General features: G+C 42.2%; 1 protein-coding gene and 1 pseudogene across 1 annotated transcript in view; one reads left to right on the forward strand and one right to left on the reverse strand.

The window, feature by feature from the left end:
• SLC39A10 (solute carrier family 39 member 10) overlaps positions 1–25,992 on the reverse strand; it is a 179,418-nt gene that overhangs the window by 148,775 nt on the left and 4,651 nt on the right. The gene's annotated exons all lie outside the window — the stretch shown is intronic.
• LOC101045964 (adenosylhomocysteinase-like) lies at positions 18,840–20,072 on the forward strand (annotated as a pseudogene).

Consider the following 25,992-nt stretch of genomic DNA (forward strand, 5'->3'; position numbering starts at 1 on the left):
TACCTGTAATCCCAGCACTTTGAGAGGCTAAGGCAGGTGGATCATCTGAGGTCAGGAGTTCAAAACCAGCCTAGCTAACATGGTGAAACCCCGTCTCTACTAAAAATACAAAAATTAGCTGGGCATGGTGGCACGTGCCTGTAATCCCAGCTACTCAGGAGGCTGAGGCAGGAGAATTGCCTGAACCCAGGAGGTGGAGGTTGCAGTGAGCGGAGATCATGCCATTGCACTCCAGCCTGGGCAACAAGAGCAAGACTCCATCTCAAAAAAAAAAAGAAAACAAAGAGGCCAGGCGTGGTGGCTCAAGCCTGTAATCCCAGCACTTTGGGAGGCCAAGGAGGGTGGATCACAAGGTCAAGAGACCATCCTGGTCAACATGGTGAAACCCCATCTCTACTAAAAATACAAAACATTAGCTGGGCATGGTGGCGCGTGCCTGTAATCCCAGCTACTCAGGAGGCTGAGGCAGGAGAATTGCCTGAGCCCAGGAGGCGGAGGTTGTGGTGAGCTGTGATCGTGCCATTGCACTCCAGCCTGGGTAACAAGAATGAAACTCCGCCTCAAAAAAAAAAAAAAAAAAAAAAAGAAAACAAAACAAAGAAAAAGAAAGCTATAATCCTCCTGCCACATTTGAAGACTGCACAAATTACAGCTCTAGTTATAAAATTCTAAATTAGTCACAATCCCAATCCAAAAATCATAATTTTTCTAGCAAGTTAATATATTTGTAGTAATTTCCAGGATGTTGTAAAATTCTCAGAATAAAATTAATATTTATTTGCTTGAATTTAAAAAGAAAAAAACATGAAATCTAACTTTTGAGGAGATGGTGAGGCGACTCTAAAAAGACTGATTATCTCTATTGCAAGTATTGCCATTTTTATTCCTGTGCCAAAACATGGCTGATAGCTCTTTTGCAAAGAGTTATGCAAAGAAACAAAAGCTTTGTAAAGAGAGAGTGCAATAAGAAATTTGCAATCATTCAAGAATGTACTTAGGATATAAAAATTTCAGTGCCACGCAGCCATAATAAAGAATGAGATCACGTCCTTTGCAGGGACTTGGATGAAGCTGGAAACCATCATTCTCAGCAAACTAACGCAGGAACAGAAAACCAAACACATGTTCTCACTCATAAGTGGAAGTTGAACAATGAGAACACATGGTCACAGGGAGGGGAATATCTCACACCAAGGCCTGTCGATGCGTAGGGGACAAAGGGAGGGAGAGCATTAGGACAAATACCTAATGCATGCAGGGCTTAAAACCTAGATGACGAGTTGATAGGTGCAGTAAACCACCATGGCACATGTATACCTATGTAACAAACCTGCACATTCTACACATGTATCCCGGAACTTAAAGTTAAAAAAGAAAAATCAGTGCCATCTCTCCCTCTTTTTTCTGGCCTCAGTCCCTACCCATCCTCAGCTGTTTACCATGAAATCGAATTTGTACTGACTTGTATATATATTTGAGGTCTTTTTCTCTGGTATGTTTTATTTTAGGACAATATCGAAAGGCAGCAATCTCTTGAAGTTTAAATAATCAGAAAAAATGCAGTAAACACTGCAGTGATAGACCTAGAAATACAACCTACATGGCCTTTCAGCTTAATACACCCATGCAATTGCTTGCGTGCTAGTATAGATACACTAGTTAGATTAGAATTATTATTCAGCCAGCCTAATATTTCAAATTCTGGGCAAAGGTGATAATGAAAATTATCATCACAATATAGATCACCTATTCATTCATTCGCACAACAAGTATTTGCAAAGAACCTACAGTTCTAGGTATTTGGGATGCAACAGTGAACAAACTGTATCAATACTATCAAACAACTTGAACCAAATGACATATATAGAACAGTCCATCCAAAAATAACACTTCACATTTTTTTCATTATAAATGAAACATTCAAGAAATTACATAAAATTTGGACTTAAATATATATCAATAAATTTGTAAGAATTTAAAATTTAAATTCCTGGCCATAATGGAAGGTTATGGGGTTCAAGAGACATTAGCCCAAAATATGGCACCTCGACATTAGAGAAAACAGCAGAAGCTGAGGCAGGTCATAAGACTCATTACAAGGACCCTCACTTGCTAAGTTCTCCCAGTTTATTAACATTAGTTCCTGCTCCTTTTGTCCTGCAATAATACTTCCACACAACTGTCCACTTTCATCAAACCTAAGCATAAAAATATACATGTTTCCCTGTTTCCTCATTTCTGTAATGAATGTGCTCATGTCACCCAACATGAAATAAGTGTGTCTGCCTTTCTTGTTAATGTCTTTTATTTTATTTTGTTTTTGGAAACAGGGTGTCCTGTTGTTGCCCAGGCTGTAATGCAGCGGCATAATCATGGCTCACTGCATCTTTGACCTTTTGGGCTCAAGCAATCCTCCCACCTCAGCCTCCTGAGTAGCTGGGACTACAGGCATGCATCACCATTTATTTTTTGTAGAGACAGGATCTTTACAGCCCAGGCTGGTTTCAAAGGATCCTCTGCCTTGCCAACACACCTGGCTGTTAATGTCTTTTTTATAGGGGTCTCTTCTATGAACTTAGCAATGAATAAGAAATCTTTCCTTCTCCACAGAAAAAGGTATCAATAATTTTCATGATACGTGGAAAATCCTCACATATTTGAATTAAGCAACATACTTCTACATAGCACATAATACGAAAGTCTTTTGATGTGAATACAAATTTAAAATACAACATATTGGGCCTAGTGTGGTCACTTACACCTGTAATCCTAGTACTTTTGGAGGCCAAGGTGGGCAGATCTTGGATCACTTGAGCCCAGGAGTTTCAGACAAACCTGGACAACATAGTGAAACTCCGTCTCTACCAAAAAAACATAAAAATTAGCTGGGCATTTGTGGTGCTCCCCGAGCTGTCTTTCCTGTGCCAAGATGCTTCAAAGTATTATTAAAAATATATGGATCCCCATGAAGCTCTACTATACCCAAGTTTACCAGGAGGTTTGGACAAAAGAAGTAACGCTGTGAAAGCTACAGCACCTGCTCGTGATCATCATTAACCAGCTTTACTTGGAGTACGTTTGAAAGAAAACGTCAGTCTGCCTGTAAATTTGAGCAAGCAGTGTTAGATGGGGCGCGTGGAACATCACTGTACACTTGCATGAGTACTGTTTACTTCATGGAATGAATAAATGGATCTGTGAGATGCTCTGCTAAAAAAAAAAAAAAAAAAGAAAGAAAATTAGTTGGGCATGGTGGCAGCAGCCTGTAACCCCAGCTACGTGAGAAGTGAAGACAGGATTCCTCATGCCTGGTAAATCAATGTGTTGAGCTGTGATTATACCACTGCACTCCAGCCTAGGTGATAGAGCAAGACCCATATCTCACAAAATAAATAAATAAATAAAAGTTACTGTATGCTGCCAAAGCAGTGTTTGGTGAAAAATTTGTAACATTAAATGCTTGTTTTAGAAGAGATTAACAGTTTAAAACAAATGCACTAAGCTTTCACAGTAAGCAACTAGAACAAATAAAACTTAAGGTAAACAGAAGGATGAAAAACAGTAAAGGGTAGAAATTAGTGAATCAGAAAATGGATCACAATAATCGAAGTTGGAAAAAAATGCTGTATACATGACCAAAAACTCCAATCTAATCAAGAGTAAAACACGTTTTTGACATGTTGCTAAATCAATTTCTCACTTGCTAAGAAAATTTATAAAATCCTACCATGTCTTTTGAAAGAGGATATTTGAAAGCAGCAGCATATTCATATTTAAAAGTAAAGTAACATATTTTCTAAAGAAAACAGAATGAAAGAAGCAAACAGAAAAAAAAGGAAAAAAACTTAGTCTTTATTGATTGGTAAAAACATTTAAGATAATAAGAAAAATAAATCAAAAAAATAGGATTGTTTAAAAGTCAAAAAGAAAGACATATATAAATCAAGAGGGAAAAAAACTTTATATGTCCTAATTAGGAGGCAAAAATAGAGAAAAAAAAAAAAGTCCAACCAGATGGACAGGGCTCTGTGGGCAGCCTTACTGCTGGATTTGTGGCTGCCAAGTAGTGTAGGCCATTCCCAGAAATTGGGTTCTATATTATAAGAATTTGGTATCTAGAGATGTGACATTAATTAAATCTCAGTTTTTGCAACAAGCCCCATATTCAGAGGAGTCTCCTTAGCTTCTGCAGAACACACTGCCAGCCACCATATGCATAGTTGAGGGGAATTTCTTCCATTTCAAGATGACAGCTGCATTCCTCTCTTTGGCAATTACACTTTTAACTCTTTAGGGAATGAAGATTCTTTGCAGATATGCAATGATTATCCTAACTTGCCTTGAACTACTTTACTGCTGTTTTGCACTGGCCCCACTGATCTGCTGGTCAGTTCTGCTACTCATGTCTGATGAAGCTATTGTAAAAGACAGAAAACATTGAGAAGCCCAGTGTGCTGACTTAGGACATTTCATTTTCTCTTTAAAAGCAGGTATCCTTGTAATCTACACTCATCGTACTATAATTTTTCCTTGTATTTCTGTAACTTGTTAAAAGACATCACGTATTGGATGATTTTTCATATCAAATGATTTTGATAGATGTTCATTCCTGCTGTCTAACATATTTAAGGGCAAAAGATTCTGAGAAGGTACAACCTTGGAAGAACGTTGTTCAAGCGTAATGAAAATGAGCACATTCTTGAAAATGCTACAGAGTGTGCACAGAAGTAAGTAATTCTGATGCAATGAAATATTTTTCCCAGCAGTTAATGAGGAAAGTGAGATTTCTCAGAAGCACTGGCAGCTTGTGGGGAATGGCACAGAGATGAGGATTGATCCCTTACCTGTATCTGCATCCAGTGGGACTGAACAGCCCACAGCACTCGTGGGCAACAGATATCAAAGGGGTTATGCGTGCAAGAGGTGGAGCCAAATGCAGGGCTGTAAGAGTCTGTTAAACTCACTTCCAGGAGCCTCATTTCACAGAAGGACTATGACACTGATGCTGAAGCCATCAACTAACTCCACTGTTACCAAGGTTGCTACCCAAAGAATGCTTCAAAGGGGCTAAAGAGCCAAGCCATCCAACAATTTGGCTATATTGCTCAACTTAAATGTTTTCTTTCTAAGGTCATTGTTTGCATTCAGCTGAGATGTTGTGACTAGTTTGTGTGAGGTTATAGCACATTCTCATAACTTCATGCTGCCTTGGCACCCATTTTGAGTATAAGTTGGGCTTTCTCATACCAGAAGCAGGGCTTCCCCTCCTTGACAGTTTTCAGTTCGATCTCTTTTTCCCAGTTCCTCAGTGTGGTTGATCCAGATGTCTTATCAGCCTCTTGCTGTCCACCTCACTATTGTAGAGCTAGATACAACCTACTTGACTCACCCCACTGACCCCCACACCCTGCATGGACTTCACAGATATGCTGCAGTGGCCATCTTAGTCCACAAGTGCCTCCATGGAACTCGTGTCTGCTTGCTATAGACTCACCGATTAGAACACCCCACTGGAAACCTGCGCAGGTAACACCTTGGACCACAATAAAGGCTTTGGCCCACATGTCTTTCTCTCTCCCTCTCTCTTCCTCTCCATCGAGCATGTGTGTCCTGGATGGGCCCCCACTTCGCATTTCCCCTTCTAGATGTGCAGCCTTCTTCTCTTCGGGACCTGTAAGTAATAAATTTCTGTTTCTTCATGTGTTTTGTTGAGTGGTCTCCTCTGTGCCTCACCTGGCTGACACAGCCAAACCTAACTTCTTTCCTGGTCAGGGCTCTCTTAGAGATTGGCTTCCTTGCAGGAGTAAAGGGGATACAGGTCAGATGACAGTCACAAGTTTGTCTGCCAATATAAACAAGTTTCCTGTGAGAGAGACACCTGGTCAGAGGTTGGACACTTAGACATTAGGCTGTCCACCATCATAAAGAAGTATCCTGGCCGGGCGTGGTGGCTCAAGCCTGTAATCCCAGCACTTTGGGAGGCCGAGGCGGGTGGATCACAAGGTCAAGAGATCGAGACCATCCTGGTCAACATGGTGAAACCCCGTCTCTACTAAAAATACAAAAAATTAGCTGGGCATGGTGGCACGTGCCTGTAATCCCAGCTACTCAGGAGGCTGAGGCAGGAGAATTGCCTGAACCCAGGAGGCGGAGGTTGCGGTGAGCCGAGATCGCGCCATTGCACTCCAGCCTGGGTAACAAGAGCGAAACTCCGTCTCAAAAAAAAAAAAAAAAAAAAAAAAAGTATCCTGTGAAAAGCACCCTGTAAACATCCATATCCACCTTTCCTGAAGCCCCGTCAGGGCAGGGCTAGAATTTATAGTCACTCTCCAGAGACACCTCAAGACCAAATGAGAAAATACAACGAGACATGTCAATTAATTTGTTGTTCACAAGTCGTAAAATTGGCACAAATGTTTGAAGTTTATTTAATACATACACAAAGGTGGATTCATAGCTTTCCTCATATTCATTTGCATTCTACAATTCTGAGTGTGAAATTAGGGGTTTCATACAGCCAGGGATTCCTGGAATTGTGTATAATCTTGGGCATACTCAAGCAAGCATTTACCCCCTACCAACATCACCCACTCTGTGTATCAGCAGGATAATTGAGAAGCACTCTGATAAAGCTGTCATACAACTGTAAATTCAATTGTTCTGGTTTTTTTTTTTTTTTTGTGTGTGTGTGTGTGTGTGTGTGTGTGTGTGTGTGTGTGTGTGTTTGTGTGTGTGTGTGTGTGTTTATTTCCTAGGACCCAAGAAAAAAAGCACTCTTTAGGCTTTAATAGAAGATAATAGACTTAGCTAAATTAGATTTACAACTAGATTTTTAATTCCTTTGTTTAAAGGAAGGTGGTTATTATTTGCCCAGAAAGATATTCTTATGGCTTCTTCAGTTAATCAAAGATGAATTAAGTCTCAGGAGACACACATCTAAATGCTTCCTTTCTTTTGTCATTTTCCCAGAACATTCAATCTCAGACAGTTTGATAAGGTCAGAAGCTGAACTTGCACACACTGATCATTAATTCTTCTGGAAGAAAATCGCTGGGTAAGTGGCAGTGTCTTTAGAGTTTACTTATGAAGGAAAATAAGGCATTTTGGTTTCTGATAAAAAAGAACAGCTATGAGCAAACATCACTGGAAAGTTTTCCATTGTTTTTGGAAGAGACTACTCTTGTTTTCTTTCTTTTTTTTTTTTTTTTTTTGAGGCGGAGTTTCGCTCTCGTTACCCAGGCTGGAGTGCAATGGCGCGATCTCGGCTCACCGCAACCTCCGCCTCCTGGGTTCAGGCAATTCTCCTGCCTCAGCCTCCTGAGTAGCTGGGATTACAGGCATGTGCCACCATGCCCAGCTAATTTTTAGTATTTTTAGTAGAGACGGGGTTTCACTATGTTGACCAGGATGGTCTCGATCTCGTGTGATCCCCCCGCCTTGGCCTCCCAAAGTGCTGGGATTACAGGCGTGAGCCACCGCGCCCGGCTCTACTCTTGTTTTCTCCTTGAGTATCTTACCTGCCTTCTTGTCAAACCTACCAAATCTGGTCTCCACCATTTCAGTTTCTATATCAGAACAATGAACTTGCATAAGAATAGCCTTCATTCGTGGAGTATTAATGTAATTTGATTAATGTTTTCTCTTTAGATAACTCAGGCTGTAACTTGGCAATAGTGGAGATAATGATTTAGATCGGTAAAGGGTCAGGTAATAAATATTTAGGTTCTGCTGGCCAGCCATGCAGTCTCTGTGGCACCTACGGAATTCTGCCCTTGTCACGCAAGCAGCCCTGGACAATGTGTAAACAAATGAGTGAGGCCGTGTTCCAATAAAACTCGACTTACAGCCGAAACTCAAATTCCATATAATTTTTATATGCCAACCAATGTTCTTTTGATTTTTTTCAGCCACTGAAAAGTATACAAAATATTCTTAGCTTGCAAGCTGTAGAAAAACAGCCGATGGATGGGATTTGGTCTGTGGGAAGTAGTTTGCTGACATTTGACTTAAAGTCACACTAACCTACACTCCACCCTGTAATTGCTGTAATAAAAAGAAAGAAAGAAAACAAAGTCAAAATGCCATAAATTAAATCCAAATGATTAAATAGTAATCTGGGATTTTCATATTGCACTGTTTGCATTGCTCCTCAGGAATTCCCAGGAGACAGCTTGAAGTGAGGCTTTTAAAAATCTTCCTTAAAGTATTAATCATGGGAATTGTTGGGGAGTCTAAGAGGACATAGTTGTCATTAAACTGGCCTGCTGCAAATACAAAACTTCCTTCAAGTTCTGTGTTTTGTCTTAAATGTTGTTGTAAATTTTGCATTGTAGTTCACAATATCCCCACCCCCAGTTTTCCAGAAAAGCTAAAGAAAACATGTCTTGTTTGTACAGATTCTTATGCTTATAGAGAGACATGGTACTTTAATCTGAAAAGGCAGAGGCAAGCTTAAAATTAAAATGAAGGTGAAAATCTAGTTGCAGGGTCTTATGTATTTAGTTAAATAGCTTCTACTAGAAATAATTGTTCTGAAAGTAAACTGCTGCAATGACACCCTTTTTAAATTTAGCTTTTCTGGAAAAGGGGAAAAGAAGTATATAGTGATTAATATATGTTTAATACATATAGAAACAATGACTTCAGAATGAAAAGAATATAGAAAAACAGTAGGATCAAATGCACTGAACTGGAGGATTCTAAAATACTGAGAAGGCAACAAAGAAGCTAATAGCAGATAGCTTCAATTCTTACAAAATGTGCATATTTAAATTACCAAATAGCTCCAATTGCTTTTGACTTGCAAGTTCTTTCTTTTAGCCCTGCAATCTGTGAGTCTTCTCCTACAGGCTTGGCAAGACTTACCAGTTGACTTTTTTCTGTTGTTTCTTTTTTTCCCAAGACACCTACTTTTTAAAAAATTCAAACCAAAATCTTAATTCAGTTTTGATTCACTTCCAAAAGACTCTTCTGTTACTCGTGTGTGTGTGTGCGTGTGTGTGTGTGTGTGTGTGTATGTATGAGAGAGAGAGAGAGAGAGAGAGAGAAAGAGAGAGAGAAACAGAGAGACAGGGTCTTGCTATATTTCCTGGGCTGGTCTCGAACCCCTGGGCTCAAGCGATCCTTCTGCCTCAGCCTTCAGAGTAGGTGGTACTACAGATGCACGCCACTGTGCCCCACTTCTCACCCTTCTGATGCAAGCAGCTGATATCCTCTTTTAAGAATGTATCCCAAAATTGTTTCCTAAAGCTCACAACAGTCTTGTACCCTGGTGAGTTACCATGGCAACCCTCAGATTAGCTTCTGGAAAACAGTAACAAGGGTTTTATCCTATTTCCATCACTATATTACACAGCCCCATCCTGCCCTTTTGAATCCTAACATGAGATCAGTGCTAATTTTTCTGCTTCAACTTCTTTTCTTTGAAGAGGTTAACCTCTCCTTGAAATGACTACAGTCAAGGAAAGAAACTTTGCCAAAATACTGGAGTCAGCATTTTGCTTTAAAGGGTAGTTTTGACTTGGCTTTTGAGTTTTTTCTTTTAACTGAATGGATGAGTAAGTTAAATCTAGAGTTATATTTTACAATTTTGGGTACCCTACCTTCACGGATTTACAAATCAAGCCACGACCCATTAACTTTGGAATGTCCCTGCCTTAACTTGAGAAGAAGTTGGAATCTGACTCTATACATTGCTTATCCACAAGCCTTTAGTGGCTAAAGGAAGCAAGGCAAAGTGGAGCAGAGGTAGAATAAATACTATCCAGGTGTGGCTGCTCACATCTATAATCCCAGAATTTTGAGAGGAGGTGGGAGGATCATTTGAGTTTAGGACTTTGAGACCAGCATGAGCAACACGGTGAGGCCTCATCTCCACAAAATAAAAATAAAACAATTAGCCAGGCATGGTGGGCCGTACCTGTGGCCTCAGCTGTACCAGAGGCTGAGCTGGGAGGCTAAGCTGAGAGGATCACTTAAGCCCAGGACGTTGAGGCTTTTTTGAGCTGTGATTACACCACTGTACTTCAGCCTGGATGACAGAGCAAGACCCTGACTCAAAACAAAAAACAAAAGAGACTGTTCTTACTGACCCAGACAGCTTTGCACACTCTGAACCTTGATTCTTTCTGATTTAATCTTTTTATTTCCTTCAATCCAAAAGTCACTTCCTCTTAGCAGCTGCACAAGAGACACAATCCCACTTACATGTCTCAAGTATAAGAAGAACAGGGTGAAACTGTGCTGGTTTGGTAGGTGGTCAAGCTTCCCTTTACTCTGAGCTACTACTCCTTATGCACAGCCTTTGATGCCAGGGTTTCTGCTCTAGGGTCTTCCTTGACATCTGAGAGGCCTTGATCTTTCTCCTGCACAATTCCAGAATATTGTTTTATTTATAAACACTATTGGTTTCCTTTGGTCTTATTTGTACACAAGCCAGGTTTCCAGACAAAAACAAAGTCATGCCCTTCTCCCTTCTCCTATCCCTGATGTTCTGATGCTTTAGTTGGCACACCTAGAAGTGTGCTGAGTGGTCAAGGCATTTGGCCAAAGGATAGTGAGCCAGAAATAGTTCATCTCTAAGCCAGGGAGTTAGCCTTAATTTATTATTTTCATAAGGAAAAAAGAATAAAATGCTAATGTTGGCTCCTTTGAAAGGCTTTTAGAATTTGGTACTACATACCATAAGGTCTGGGCAGCCTACAAATATTGCATTTTATAGGTGTATATAGTAGTTTTTAAAAGGTGGAGATTCAAACAGTGCAAAATACCTCTTGGTCTGCAAGTATTACAGCTGCCATCAAAGACCTGCTGACAGCGGCCTGACTTTACAGGCCACTGCTGCCCTTCAGGCCCTGCGTGTAGGGAGTGCTGTGTCTGAGGCTCACCCAGCCCTCTCTGTAGTTCTTGAAATCTCAATCTTAGAGTTTCACAGCAAATGATAGACTATTTACTTATATCAAAGATATGCTTCGCTTACCTGAGGTACCCTTATGAGAAATTCTACTTCACACAGGTTTATTTCTGGATACAATTTCCTAAACTATGAACATTTCAGTGTTGGCCATTGAGAAATGAGAAGTACTCCAGTTTGTGGTAGTCAAAAAAGAGGAATATGGGAGGTTAGGGATGGAAAAGTAGTGTAATCACAGCTCAAAAAATCCTCAATGTCCTGGGCTTAAGTGATCCTCTCAGCTTAGCCTCCCAGCTCAGCCTCTTGTGTAGCTGAGACCACAGGTACACCCCACCATGCCTGGCTAATTGTTTTATTTTTATTTTGTGGAGATGAGGTCTCACTATGTTGCTCATGCTGGTCTCAAAGAGTTGAAGAGGATTAGCAAAGAGAAAAGAAGCTGAGAGGGGGACATCCCAGGTCTCTGAGGTATATATGAATCGCATCCTAAGGAAAAAGGCAGCTGAGACTTGAGTGGATAATCTAATGGCCAAAGCCTCAGTGTGAGGTTAAGAAGAGAGTTTAAGGCCAGGAGCGGTGGCTCACGCCTGTAATCTCAGCACTTTGGGAGGCTGAGGCGGGTGGATCACGAGGTCAAGAGATTGAAACCATCCTGGTCAACATGGTGAAACCCCGTCTCTACTAAAAATACAAAAAATTATCTGGGCGTGGTGGCGTGTGCCTATAATCCCAGCTACTCAGGAGGCTGAGGCAGGAGAATTGCCTGAACCCAGGAGGTGAAGGTTGCGGTGAGCCGAGATCGCGCCATTGCACTCCAGTCTGGGTAACAAGAGCGAAACTCCGTCTCAAAAAAAAAAAAAAAGAGAAGAGAGTTTAAGACTAGATCAGCACAGGTTTTAGCCAGGATTGAGAAATATCTACTTGGCTATATACAGTAGGTCAAATAAAGACAATCTGAAATTGGGCCAGGCGTGGTGGTTCATGCCTGTAATCCCAGCTCTTTGAGAGACCGAGGTGGATATGCATGCCTGTAATTCCAGCTACTTGGGAAGGCTGAGTCTGAAGAATTGCTTCAACCGGAGAGGCAGAGGTTGCAAGGAATGGAGATAGCACCACTGCCCTCTAGCCTGGGTGACAGAATGAGATTCTGTCTTAGAAAAAAAAAATCTGAAATTAATTTTTTTAGTTATTAAAATTATTGTATAACAGTCTGAAGATTGAATCAAAGACAAAAGATGCAAATACTACCACCATCACCCATGACAGTAGAAGAAAAACAAAACTCTTCCAGATTTACATTACTGATGTGTTGCAGGTATACTTAGCGTGCTCATTTCATTGCTTTGTTTTGGTGAATGGCAAAATAATCATCGGTATTTCTCTAAAGCTACTCTTGATTTTCATTTCCAGAATATTATTTCTTTTGGCGGTTTTACCCTTCTAAATAACATACTTTAGGGCCAGGTGGCTCATGCCTGTAATCCCAGCACTTTAGGAGGCTGAGGCAGATGAATCACCTGAGGTCAGGAGTTTAAGACTAACCTGGCCGACGTGGTGAAATCCCATCTCTACTAAAAATACAAAAAAAAATGTTGACTGGGCATGGTGGTGTGCACCTGTAGTCCCAGCTATTTGGGAGGCTGAGACATGAGAATCTCTTGAACCCTAGAGGAGGAGGTTGCAGTGAGCCAGGATCGCACCATTGTATTCCAGCCTGGGTGACAGAGGGAGACTGTCTCAAAAAAAAATTATTATTATTATTATTATTTTTTGAGACGGAGTTTCACTCTTGTTACCCAGGCTGGAGTGCAATGGCGCGATCTCGGCTCACCACAACCTCTGCCTCCCGGGTTCAAGCAATTCTCCTGCCTCAGCCTCCTGAGTAGCTGGGATTACAGGCACGCGCCAACATGCCCAGCTAATTTTTTGTATTTTTAGTAGAGACGGGGTTTCACCATGTTGACCAGGATGGTCTCGATCTCTTGACCTCATGATCCACCCGCCTCGGCCTCCCAAAGAAAAAAATTATTTTTAATAAATAAAAATAAATAATATACTTAGTTTTTTTGTTTTTGTGTTTCCTGTTTTTTTTTTTTAATTTCAAGGCATTCAACAAGAAGTATAAATAACATACTTTCCAAGAGAGAAGTTTTCAGAAATCTAAACTTGGGATGGGCCTGCTGTACTGGGGAGCTGAGAATATTTCGAGCTGGAAGAGAGTTTGCACCAACAGAGTTAATTCACACTTCAGCCATTCCAACAGCCTGGAATCTGTGCTTCTATCCTAGGGTCTGGACACTCCTCCCCGCCCCGGGTACACTTAGCAGTTGGCACTGACCTGAAATGCCTACTGAACTGTCTGGGCCTGTAAGTAATTTTCTTTTATTTTTAAAATTATACCCTGGCCACAGCTAATCTCAACGTGCAACATATTAACTTTTTTTTTTTTAAAGACTACAAAGCAATTCCACTGGAGGATATATAATGTAAACCAGGATTTGAAATTGGAATTTTTTTATCGATTTCCAAAGTTCAATATTAGTTCCCCAGAAGGTATTAAGTATTATTTAATGACCGCAGCTTTGTCTCTGTATTGTACAATTTCTTTGTATTATTTTTGATTCTTCAACTTTTAAGGCCAGCATTGTGAAAACTGCACATGCTTTTTAAATGTTTTAATGTGGTGCCTGGGTGTGGTGGCTCATGCCTCTAATCCCAGCACTTTGGGAGACTGAGGTGGGCGGATCAAGAGGTCAGAAGATCGAGATCATCCTGGCTAACACATTGAAACCCCGTCTCTACTAAAAATACAAAAAATTAGCTGGCATGGTGGCATGCGCCTGTAGTCCCAGCTACTTGGGAGGCTGCAGCAGGAGAATCACTTGAAACCTGGAAGTGGAGGTTGCAGTGAGCACCACTACACTCCAGCCTGGGCCATAGAGTGAGACTCCATCTCAAAACAAACAAAAAAACAAACAAAGTTTTAATGTGCATACTTTACATTGTATGAAAATTTATCTGCATTTATTGTCATGATCTCTTGTCCTTCCTAGTCCCTTTTTACATTCATTTAATATTATTCTGTTTCACCATTTCATAAAAGTGTTTTGCAGTTTGAATCAGTGCTTCTAAATGACTTGTTTAGAATAGAAAAAAATTTTTTTGAGACAGGGTTTGGCTTTACTGTCCAGGTTGGAATGCAGTGGTATGGTCATGGCTCACTGCAACCTCTGCCTCCTGGGCTCAAGTGATCCTTCTGCCTCACGTTCCCAAGTAGCTATGACTACAGGCCTGCCTACGGGTCTGCACCACCACATCCAGCTAATTTTTTTTTTTGGGGGTAGAGATGGGGTTTCCCCATGTTGCCTAGGCTGGTTTCGAACTCCTGAGCTCAAGTGATCCAGCCTGTGGCCTCCCCAAGTGCTGGGACTACAGGTGTGAGTAGAAAAGTTTTTAGTGTTTAGTTTAACCCCTAATTTTTCTGAATGCATTGCCTCATCACATCATTTAGGTATTTGGGGATTCCTGATCACTTTAAAGACATACGATCATGCTAGCAGTATATCTTTTTCATTACAATTTTATGTACTTTACTGATTTAAAATTTTACTAGTTCCATTTTTTAATCAGCTTGAAAATCTTTGCTGAGCAAATGGCTTATTATAATTTTTTTTTTTTTTTTTACAAAATTACACAGAAGACTCAAACTATTTAAAACCTGTTAACCGAAGGACTCTAGTATCTCATCGACTGTGCAAATTACTGTGATGTTATGAATCATCAGCATAGATATATGCACTACTATCTGTGACAAAAATTATATATTTCACACAGCAGGAGCTAAAACTTGTTACTGCTTCCTTTTTATCTGAATTGAAATGTTTACCAGAAAAGTTGCCTGTAATTTATCAGCACTTTGGGAGACTAAGGCGGGTCGATCACCTGAGAGAGGCCAGGAGTTCAAGACCAGCCTGATAAACGTAGTTAAACCCCATAGGTACTAAAAATACAAAAATCACCTGGGCTTGGTGGCGCATGCCTGTAGTCCCAACTACTTCGGAGGCTTAGGCATGAGAATTGCTTGAACCTGACATATGGAGGTTGCAGTGAGCCAAGACTGTGCTGCTACACTCCAGACTAGATGAGGGAGCAAGACAATGTCTACAAAAAAAGGTTACCAGGAAAGTTAAAACAGACACAATTTTTTTATACTTTTCTATATTGCCTTAAATAATGTTGCCTGAGAATTGTGTCACATATCCAACATTCTGCGTGATCCTAGAATCTAGAGCCTCGTAATTGAAAGCAACATTGAGAGGAACAAATCACATCTATAATCTTTGTCTTACATGACTCCTCACAATTATAATTATGTGGTCCCACACTACTGACTCATAAGATATTAGACGAAACACCATATCGCTTAGAGAGATGGCAAAGAAAACAGTCATCTCAGTTTTCTTTCATTTTATATTGAATTGCTTTTCAAAACATAGATCTAATAATTTAAAGCTTCAAATAAATGATCTCCTGTGTATATATTAATACATATGATTTAATTTTCTATGTGCCAACCACTTACTTTTCTTACTAGACTTAGTCGTTACTAGATTTGTTTCTCTGCTAATAAGATGAGAAAGGAGGTTGTATAATTGAACGTGGACAAGGTACACAAATCTTAGATTCAAAGTTGACAAAATTTTTCTTTGGAGAGTCAGTTTCTTTTCTTTCTTTTTTTAGACAGAGTCTCACTCTGTCACCCTGGCTGGAGTGCAATGGCACGATCTTGGCTCACTGCAACCTCCACCTCCGGAGTTCAAGCGATTCTTCTGCCTCAGCCTCCCGAGTAGCTGGGACTACAAGCACCTGCCACTACGCCCGGCTAATTTTTTTTTAGTAGAAATGGGATTTGACTGTGTTAGCCAGGCTGGTCTCGATCTCCTGACCTCGTGGTCCACCCGCCTTGGCCTCCCAAAGTGCTGGGGTTACAGGCGTGAGCCACTGCGCTCGGCCTTCTTTTGTTTTCTTTTTTGTTTTGAGAGCAGCTTTTGCTCTTGTTGCCCAAGCTGGAGTGCAATGGTGCCATCTTGGCTCAGTGCAACCTCTGCTTCCCGGGTTCAAGCGATTCTCCTACCTCAGCCTCCCAAGTAGCTGGGATTACAGGCCTGTGCCACCATGCCCGGCTAATTTTTTTGTATTTTAGTAGATACGGGGTTTCTCCATGTTGGTCAAACTCCTGACCGCAAATGGTCTGCCCACCTCAGCCTTCCAAAGTGCTGGGATTACAGGAGTGAGCCAGCCATCGCGCCTGGCCTGGATAGTCAGTTTCTATTCTGTAGTTTCTGTCTTTAACAAAGTATTTCACTAACACACCAAAAGCACTCCACCATCCTTGAATCTTAGTTGCGTGCCAGCCCCACAACACCAAGTTCAAGTGCTTAAATAGTACAAAAATACACAGTCATGTCAGAGAGGCACTAAATATCTTTTGCCCCACCTCAGTAAAAATGTGCCTTTAACCTACGGTGGGTGGAACATAAGAAGACTTACCCTGGCAACAGCTTTTCCAGGTGCTCTAGGTCCGAAGAAGAAGGCCAATTCTGCTTTCCCTTAAATAAATTTCCCTCTGCCTTGGCAGGAAGAGATAAAGTCAAAATGGTCTGAGCCAGCCTCAGTCTAAGGTATTCCTGTGATGATCTTTTGGGAGGGGTTTGCTGTTCCTAATTAGCATCACCATGGATTCCCATCAAATCCTAATCTACTGCAGATTTCTAGCTTTTGTAATTTTTATAGCTTGTTAATTTTGTTTTTCTCAGCACAGATAATTTGTTCCTAAATTTCCAAACTCCATTTTACAATTTTATCAAACTCTGCAGGGCTATAATTTTACACTTGAGATATAAATGACATTAAACTTGCACCTTTGAAGTGATAATTCTAAGAACTTTCCTGTGTAGTTTTCTCTGCAAAATGAACAAATGTCAAATAAAACAGTGCTGACTTTACTGAGTTCTCTCCCTTCAGAAGCAGCTCCTAAAGAATTCAAGGATGGCTCTTCTCTTCTCTTTTTTTTCTTTTTCTTTTCCTTTTTGTTTGAAAGAGACTTGCTCTGTTGCCCAGGCTGAAGGGCAGTGGTGCAACCTTGTCCTACCTGCAGCCCCCACCTCCTGGGTTCAAGTTATTCTCCTGTCTCAGCCTCTCAAGTAGTTGGGACTACAGGCCCCCACCACCATTCCCGGCCAGTTTTGTATCTTCAGTAGAGATGCGGTTTCACTATGTTGGCCAGGCTGGTCCCAAACTCCTGACCTCAAGTGATCTGCCCATCTCGGCCTCCCAAAGTGCCGGGATTACAGGTGTCAGGTACCGCACCTGGCCAAGGATGGCTTTATCATTCTTCAAGTCTACATACACCTTAAATAATAATTACTGAGAAGTGAAGTTGGACTACTGTAAGTAAGTAGGAATTACTAAGAAATAAAGTTAGAATTCCGGCGTCCTGTAATTCCACACAATGCTGGAATTCTCACATTTCATTTCTGTGTAAAAATTGTGTTCTCAAGGTGAACAAGAGAGGTGAGAAGGGTGGGGCTTACCTTTTAGTTTAGGTAAAACTAGAAACCTCTGGAGGAAGTTTAGGACCCTTGTACAACAGGCATCATCATTACCATCATCAATAACACTATTACAACTGGTAATTTTATTTATTTTTTAGAGACAGTGTTGCTCTGTCACCCAGGCTGGAGTGCAATGGTGTGATCTTGACTCACTGCAACCTCTCTGCCTCCTGGGTTCAAGCAATTCTCCTGCCTTAGCCTCCTGAGTAGCCGGGATTATAGGCATGTACCACCACGCCTGGCCAATTTTGTATTTTTAGTAAAGACAGGGTTTCTCCATGTTGGTCAGTCTGGTCTCGAACTCCTGACCTCAGGTGATCGGCCCTCTTTGGCCTTCCAAAGTGCTGGAATTATAGGTATGAGCCACTGCGCCTGGTCTGCAACTGGTAATTTTATAGCATGCTTACTGTGCACTAGTAAGACACCAGATGTTGCACTAAGCATTTCACATGCATTATCTCATTTTAATCTTCCAAACAATCCTATGAAGTAGGGACTATTATCTCCATTTAGCGAAGAGGAAAATGAATTTATTGGAGTAAATTGGTCAGACTTACTGGAGATTAACTAATGAGTGGTACTGTAATTAAAATACAGAATAATTCTCCCTATCTAAAACTGGACCTGCTGAGGTTCAGTTAAAAATAATTTAAAACAAATTTTTTTAATTTTAGGTTTTTTTTGTTCTTTAAAATTAATAGAGGTCTCACACTGTTGCCCAGGCTGGTCTTGAACTCCTGAACTCAAGTGATGCTCTCAGACTTGGCCTCCCAAAGTACAGGCGTGAACCACCACACCTGGCCTTAATTTCTAAAGATAAAGTGATCTAGGAACTGAGTGTTTCATGAACTTAGTGAATTACCATGGCCACGTTATATAGTCAGCTTACAAAGGATTTTTTAAAATTACGTGTCTACTTCCGCTAAAAAAATACAAAAGCTAGCCAGGTGTGGTGGCATGCCTGTAGTTCCGGCTACTTGGGAGGCTGAGGAAGGAGGATTGCTAGAGCCGAGGCTGCAGTGAGCCAAGATTGTACCACTGCACTTGGCATGGGCAATAAAATCAGACCTGTCTCAATACATACATATATATATATTTTAATAAATTTAATCTACTCCCTAATTTCCTGGCCTGACTGATATTGAAAATGAATCAAGAGTATCAATTTGTGAACTGTTTACTTCTGAGAAATTACATAAAAAGCTAAACTGCTCTGCCCAGCACCACTGTGCCATGTCTGTCCCCAGTCAGAGGCCCGGTCTCCTTCACCCGTGTCTCCCACTCCATGTGGAAGTGCCTCCAGCACGTCTGACAAACTGCTCTACAAAGTCACTGACATGGATCCGGCCGCCTTGGGACAGAAGTCCCTGGACATTGCAGAGGATGAGATGCTGGGCCTGATGTGCAGGTGGGAGTTGTACTTGACCTCCAAACCACTGAAAGACACCCACATTGCCGGCTGTCTGCACATGACTGAGGAGACTGCCGTCTCATTGAGACCCTCATCTCCCTGGGTGCCGAGGGGCAGTGGTCCAGCTGCAACCTCTTCTCCACCCAGGATCATGCGGCAGCTGCAATTGCTGAGGCTGGCATTCCAGTGAACGCCTGGACGGGAGAAACAGACGACGAGTACCAGTGGTGCATCCAGCAGACAGCGAACTAAAAGGATGGGCCCCTCAACATCATTCATCCACACCAAGTTCCCACCGCTCCTGTCGGGCATCCGAATCATCTCCCAGGAGACCACATTGAGGTCCACAACCTACACCAGATGACGAGTAATGGGATCCTGCAGTTGCCTGCCATCAATGTGAACGACTGTCACCAAGAGCAAGCCCTTATAGATGGCATCATGCAGGCCACAGATGTGGTGACTACCAGCAAGGTAGTAGTGATAGTGGGCTATGGCAATGTGGGTAAGGACTGTGCCCAGGTCCTCAGGGTTTTTGGGCTCATGTCATTGTCACTGAGACTGACCCCATCAATGCACTGCAGGCTGCCATGGAGGGCTATGAGGTGACAACCATGGACAAGCTTGTCAGGAGAACATCTTTGTCACCACCGCAGGCTGTAATGACATCATCCTCAATCGGGACTTTAAGCAGATGAAGGATAATGCCATCAAGCAGATGAAGGATAATGCCATCATGGTAACACTGGCACTTTGACATGGAGATTGAAGTCAAGTGGCTCAATGAGAATGCTGTGGAGAAGATGAACATCAAGCTCAAGTGGACCATTCCTGGTTAAAGAATGGGTGCTGCATCATCCTGCTGGCTGAGGGCTGGCTGGTCAACCTGCGTTGTGCTCTGGGTCACTTCAGCTCTTTGAGGAGTAACTCCCTCACCAACCAGGTGATAGCACAGATTGAGCTGCGGACCCACCCAGAGAAATGTCCCATTAGAGTTCACTTTCTGCCCAAGAAGCTGGATGAAGCAGTGCTGGAAGCCCACCAGAGCAAGCTGAATGAGAAGCTGATCAAGCTGACTGAGAAGCAGGCCCTGTCCTGTGATGGCCCCTCCCAGTCTGATCCCTACTGCTACTGAGAGCCAGGCCTGCCCTATACCTTCTAGCTGCTGTGCTTACCTGGGCTTTGCCTTTCTTGCCCAAGTGCAAATGGCACCAACTTTGTGACTGGTTTGTCAGTGTCCCCCACTGACTCCCGGGAGCTGGTCACTTAGTTTTTGGACTTTGCTGCATCCCTCGTAGGGTTCCAAATGTGGCAGAGGGAATTCAGGGGCCCTCCTCAAGCCCTGGTTATGATGGAGTTACAATGGGGACAGCCACAGGGAACCATGAGCTCAGTGGTCTTGAACTGCTCACTAAGTCAGTCCTTCATCATCCAGGAAGTGAATAGTGGGCTCACAAAGCCCACGTACTTTACCATCTAGGCCTTCACCTGGCCTATGGACTTTTATACCCATGTGCTTGTTTATAAGTTCAGTAGTTCCTAAGCCCATAACAAGTGAAAAGGAGCTATACCGAAGGGCAAGGAGGAACTATTGTTGGAGTTGGAATGTTCCTGAAAGCCTGGCTTAGTGCTGGGCCTTTTTTATTTTTACTTTTTGTGATGGAGTCTCGCTCTGTTGCTAGGCTGGAGTGCAGTGGTGCGATCTCGGCTCACTGCAATCTCAACCTCTGGGGTTCAAGCAGTTCTCCTCCCTTAGCCTCCTGAGTAGCTGGGATTACAGGTACGTGCCACCAAACCCAGCTAATTTTTCTATTTTTAGTGGAGAAGGAGTGGGCCTTCTTTTAAACTATGTAACAATGAGGTTGGTACTTTTAGTTCATATTTTACAGGGATAAGAATACACTGTTAAGGAACAACCAAAAGAGGTCAGAGTCCCAGTGTGGTGGCTCATGACTGTAATCCCAGCACTCTGGGAGACCAAGGCAGGCAGATCACCTGAGGTTGGGAGTTCAAGACCAGCCTGACCAACATGGAGAAACCCCATCTTTAACAAAAAAAAAAAAAAAGAGAGAGAGAGAATAGAGATGCAACGGTCAGAGGTTGAAAGGGGCCAGAGCTGGGTGCGGTGGCTCACGCCTGTAATCCCAGCACTTTGGGAGGCCGAGATGGGTGGATCACGAGGTCAAGAGATCGAGACCATCCCGGTCAACGTGATGAAACCCCGTCTCTACTAAAAATACAAAAAATTAGCTGGGCGTGGTGGCGTGTGCCAGCTACTCAGGAGGCTGAGGCAGGAGAATTACCTGAACCCAGGAGGCGGAGGTTGCGGTGAGCCGAGACAGTGCCATTGCACTCCAACCTGGGTAACAAGAGCAAAAACTCCCTCTCAAAAAAAAAAAAAAAAAAAAAAAGAAGAAAGGGGCCAGAAAAAGTAAAAGCAAGCATAGATCCACCACCACTTTGTAACAGAATGCTTTTTATCACAACCCTGGGTCGAAAAGAGTAATTTGGTTTAAAATGTTTACATAATGTTTATAATGTTAAAAGAAAGTGGGGGGTGGGGGTCAATAAAAATTTTGATGACTAAAAAAGAAAAGGAAAATTTTTGTTGTTGTTTTTGTTTTTTTCTGAAATAGAGTCTTGCTTCTTCACCCAGGCTGGAGTGCAGTGGTGCAATCTCTGCTCACTGCAACCTTTGCCTCCTGGGTTCAAGCGATTCTCTGCCTCAGCCTCTTGAGTAGCTGGGATTACAGGCACCACCACCACACCCAACTAATTTGTGTCTTTTAGTAGAGACAGGGTTTCACAATCTTCACCAAGCTGGTTTTGAACTCCTGTGACCTCATGATCTACCCACCTTGGCCTCTAAAGTGCTGGATTACAGGCACGAGCCACTGGGACCAGCCAAAAAAAAAAAAAAAAAAAGAAAAAAACTTAATGAAGGAAAGCATGTACTAGTGATAATTTTTAGGGCAAAATTATTTTGCAAAGTGTTTTCTGTTTATGGAAGGAGAAAATACTGGTTTTTGACAATTGCTTATTGTGATTTCAGGTTTTTTCTTCTTTTGTCTTCTGTTGTTATTTTGAGACAGGGTCTTGCTCCACTGCCCAGGCTAGAGTGCAATGGTGCAATCATGGGTTACTGTAGCCTTAACCTCCTGGGCTCAAGCAATCCTCCTGACTCAGCCCACCTAGTAGCTGGGACTAGAAGCTCATGCCACTAGGCCTAGCTAATTTTAAAATTTTTTTTGTAGAGATGAGGTCTCACTATATTGCCCAGGCTGGTCTGATTTCAGTTTTATAAATTTATAAAAATATTAGTTGAGAAAGCCTCATCACTTTAATTATTGTGCCAGAAAATCTGCATTTAAATTTATTTCTGCCCAGAATGCATTCTGCTATCAATGGACTTTTCTAATTATCGTTGGTTATCTTAGATCTCCCACTAGTATCTTTCATATATCTGCTTATCAAGTTGCCCCAATTTCCAAAAGGGATTAGCAGTCCTAACAACTTTGCCCCTGTATTAGCTATACCAATAGCATCCTTTGTAGGCATTTTTCTTATCTTTTGCTTTAGCAAATGTGTTATTGTTTTAGTATCATTTAGTATGGGAAACAATCTGGAATCTACATCTAAAACATGTATTTTTTTTTTTTTTTTTTTTTGAGACGGAGTCTTGCTCTTTTGCCAGGCTGGAGCATAGTGGCACGGTCTCGGCTCACTGCAACCTCTGCCTCCTGGGTTCAAGCGATTCTTCCGCCTCAGCCTGCCGAGTAGCTGGGACCACAGGTGAATGCCACCACGCCTGGCTAATTTTTCTATTTTTAGTAGGGATGGGGTTTCACCGTATTGGCCAGGATGGTCTCGATCTCTCTTTTTTTTTTTTTTGAGACGGAGTTTCACTCTTGTTACCCAGGCTGGAGTGCAATGGCGCGATCTTGGCTCACCGCAACCTCCGCCTCCTGGGTTCAGGCAATTCTCCTGCCTCAGCCTCCTGAGTAGCTCGGATTACAGGCACGCACCACCATGCCCAGCTAAGTTTTTTTTTGTATTTTTAGTAGAGACGGGGTTTCATCATGTTGACCAGAATGGTCTCAATCTCTTGACCTCCTGATCCACCCGCCTCGGCCTCCCAAAGTGCTGGGATTACAGGCTTGAGCCACCGCTCCCGGCCTCTATTTAATTTTTTTGAGACAGAATTTCACTGTTACCCAGGCTGAAGTACAGCAGCGCAATCTTGGCTCACTGCAACCTCTGCCTCCTGGGTTTAAGTGATTCTTCTGCCTCAGTCTCTGGAGTAGCTGGGATTACAGGGATGTGCCACCACTCCTAGCTAATTTTTGTATTTTAAGTAGAGAGAGGGTTTAACCATGTTGGCCAGGCTGGTCTCAAACTCCTAACCTCAAGTGATCCACCTGCCTTGCCCTTCCAAAGTGCTGGGATCACAGGCATGAGCCACTGCACCTGGCCCTAAAATTTTTTTTCTGTTTTTGGGAAGTAACAGGTACTCTGATTATTAAAAGTAGTTTATTTTTCACTTTAAGTGATGTTCTTCTCCTTCCACTCTATTTTTCTTTCCTTCCTTTATTTTTCCTCTCTCTCCTTACATTTCCTTTCTTTCTTCCTTCTTTCCTTCCTTTTATCCTCCTTCCCTATTTTCTTCCTTTCTTTTTCTCTTTTCTGAAAGAAAAAAAAGGAGAAAAAAGAATTGCCTTAGAAGGAGGCAATTAGCTGGGCATGGTGGCTCACACCTGTAATCCCAGCACTTTGGGAGGCCAAGACAGGCGGATCACGAGGTCAGGAGTTTGAGACCAGCCTGACCAACCTGGTGAAACCCCATCTCTACTAAAAATACAAAAATTAGCCAGGCATGGTGGCATCCACCTGTAATCTCAGCTACTCAGGAGGCTGAGGCAGGAGAGTCGCTTGAACCTGGGAGGTGGAGGTTGCAGTGAGCTGAGATCGTGCCACTGCACTCCAGCCTGGGCAACAGAGCAAGACTCTGTCTCAAAATAATAACAATAATAATAATAATAAAATAAGTCCCCATCAAGCTACCAATGATCTTCTTCACAGAACTGGAAAAAAACCACCTTAAACTTCATGTGGAACCAAAAGACAGCCCGCATAGCCAAGTCAATCAAAGCAAAAAGAAGAAAGCAGGAGTCGTCATACTACTGGACTTCAAACTATACTATAAGGCTACAGTAATCAAAACAGCATAGTACTGGTACCAAAACAGAGATATACACCAATGGAACAGAACAGAAGCCTCAGAGGCAACACAACACATCTACAACCATCTGACCTTTGACAAACCTGACAAAAACAAGCAATGGGGAAAGGATTCCCTGTTTAATAAATGGTGTTGGGAAAACTGGCTAGCCATGTGCAGAAAGCAGAAACCAGACCCCTTCCTGACACCTTACAGTAAAATTAACTCCAGATGGATTAAAGACTTAAACATGAGACCTAACACCATAAAAACCCTAGAAGAAAACCTAGGCAAAACCATTCAGGACATAGGCATAGGTAAGGACTTCATGACTAAAACACCAAAAGCATTGGCAACAAAAGCCAAAATAGACAAATGGGACCTAATCAAACTCCACAGCTTCTGCACAACAAAAGAAACAGTCATTAGAGTGAATCGGCAATCAACAGAATGAGAAAAAACTTTTGCAGTCTACCCATTGGACAAAGGGCTAATATCCAGAATTTACGATAACTAAAACAGATTTACGAGAAAAAACAAGCCCTTTCAAAAGTGAGCAAAGGATATGAACAGACACTTTACAAAAGAAGACATACCTGGGCGCGGTGGCTCAAGCCTGTAATCCCAGCACTTTGGGAGGCCGAGGTGGGTGGATCACAAGGTCAAGAGATTGAGACCATCTTGGTCAACCCCTGTCTCTACTAAAAATACAAAAAATTAGCTGGGCATGGTGGTGCGTGCCTGTAATCCCAGCTACTCAGGAGGCTGAGACAGGAGAATTGCCTGAACCCAGGAGGCGGAGGTTGCGGTGAGCTGAGATCCTGCCATTGCACTCCAGCCTGGGTAACAAGAGCGAAACTCCGTCTCAAAAAAGAAGACATACATGAGGCCAACAAACATATGAAAAAAATGCTCATCATCACTGTCATTAGAGAAATGCAAATCAAAACTACACTGAGATACCATCTCATGCCAGTTAGAATGGCAATCATTAAAAAATCTGGAGACAACAGATGCTGGAGAGGATGTGGAGAAACAGGAACACTTTTACACTGCTGGTGGGAGTGTAAATTAGTTCAACCATTGTGGAAGACAGTGTGGCGATTCCTCAAGGACCTAGAAATAGCAATTCCATTTGACCCAGCAATCCCATTACTGGGTTTATATCCACAGGATTATAAATCGTTCCACTATAAGGACACATGCACATGAATGTTCATTGCAGCACTGTTTACAATAGCAAAGGTGTCGAACCAACCCAAATGCCCATTGATGATAGACTGGACAGGGAAAATGTGGCACATATATGCCATGGAATACTATGCAGCCATAAAAAATCGATGAGTTCGTGTCCTTTGTAGGGACATGGATGAACCTGGAAATCATCATTCTCAGCAAACTGACACAAGAACAGAAAATCAAACACCGCATGTTCTCACTCATAGGTGGGTGCTGAACAATGAGAACACATGGACACAGGGAGGGGAGCTCTATATACTGGGTTCTGTCGGGGAGAAATAGGGGAGGGATAGCAGGAGGTGGGGAGCTGGGGAGGGATAGCATGGGGAGAAATGGCAGATATAGGTGATGGGGAGGAAGGCAGCAAATCACACTGCCTATGCAACAATCTTGCATGTTTTTCACATGTACCCCAAAACTTAAAATGCAATTAAAAACAAAAGGAGGCAATCAGTGAATCCTAATCTGTTAAGGATTGTTAATTACTTCTCGTAAAACACAGGGCCATTTAGTGGCAACAAGTAGCTTCACGTATATTTGAGAGAAGGAATATTGCACATTCCATTGACTTCAATACCAGATTTATGACTAGGTAACT

The sequence above is a fragment of the Saimiri boliviensis genome, chromosome 5 (genome assembly GCF_048565385.1).
Source record: "Saimiri boliviensis isolate mSaiBol1 chromosome 5, mSaiBol1.pri, whole genome shotgun sequence".
Lineage (NCBI taxonomy): Eukaryota > Metazoa > Chordata > Mammalia > Primates > Cebidae > Saimiri > Saimiri boliviensis.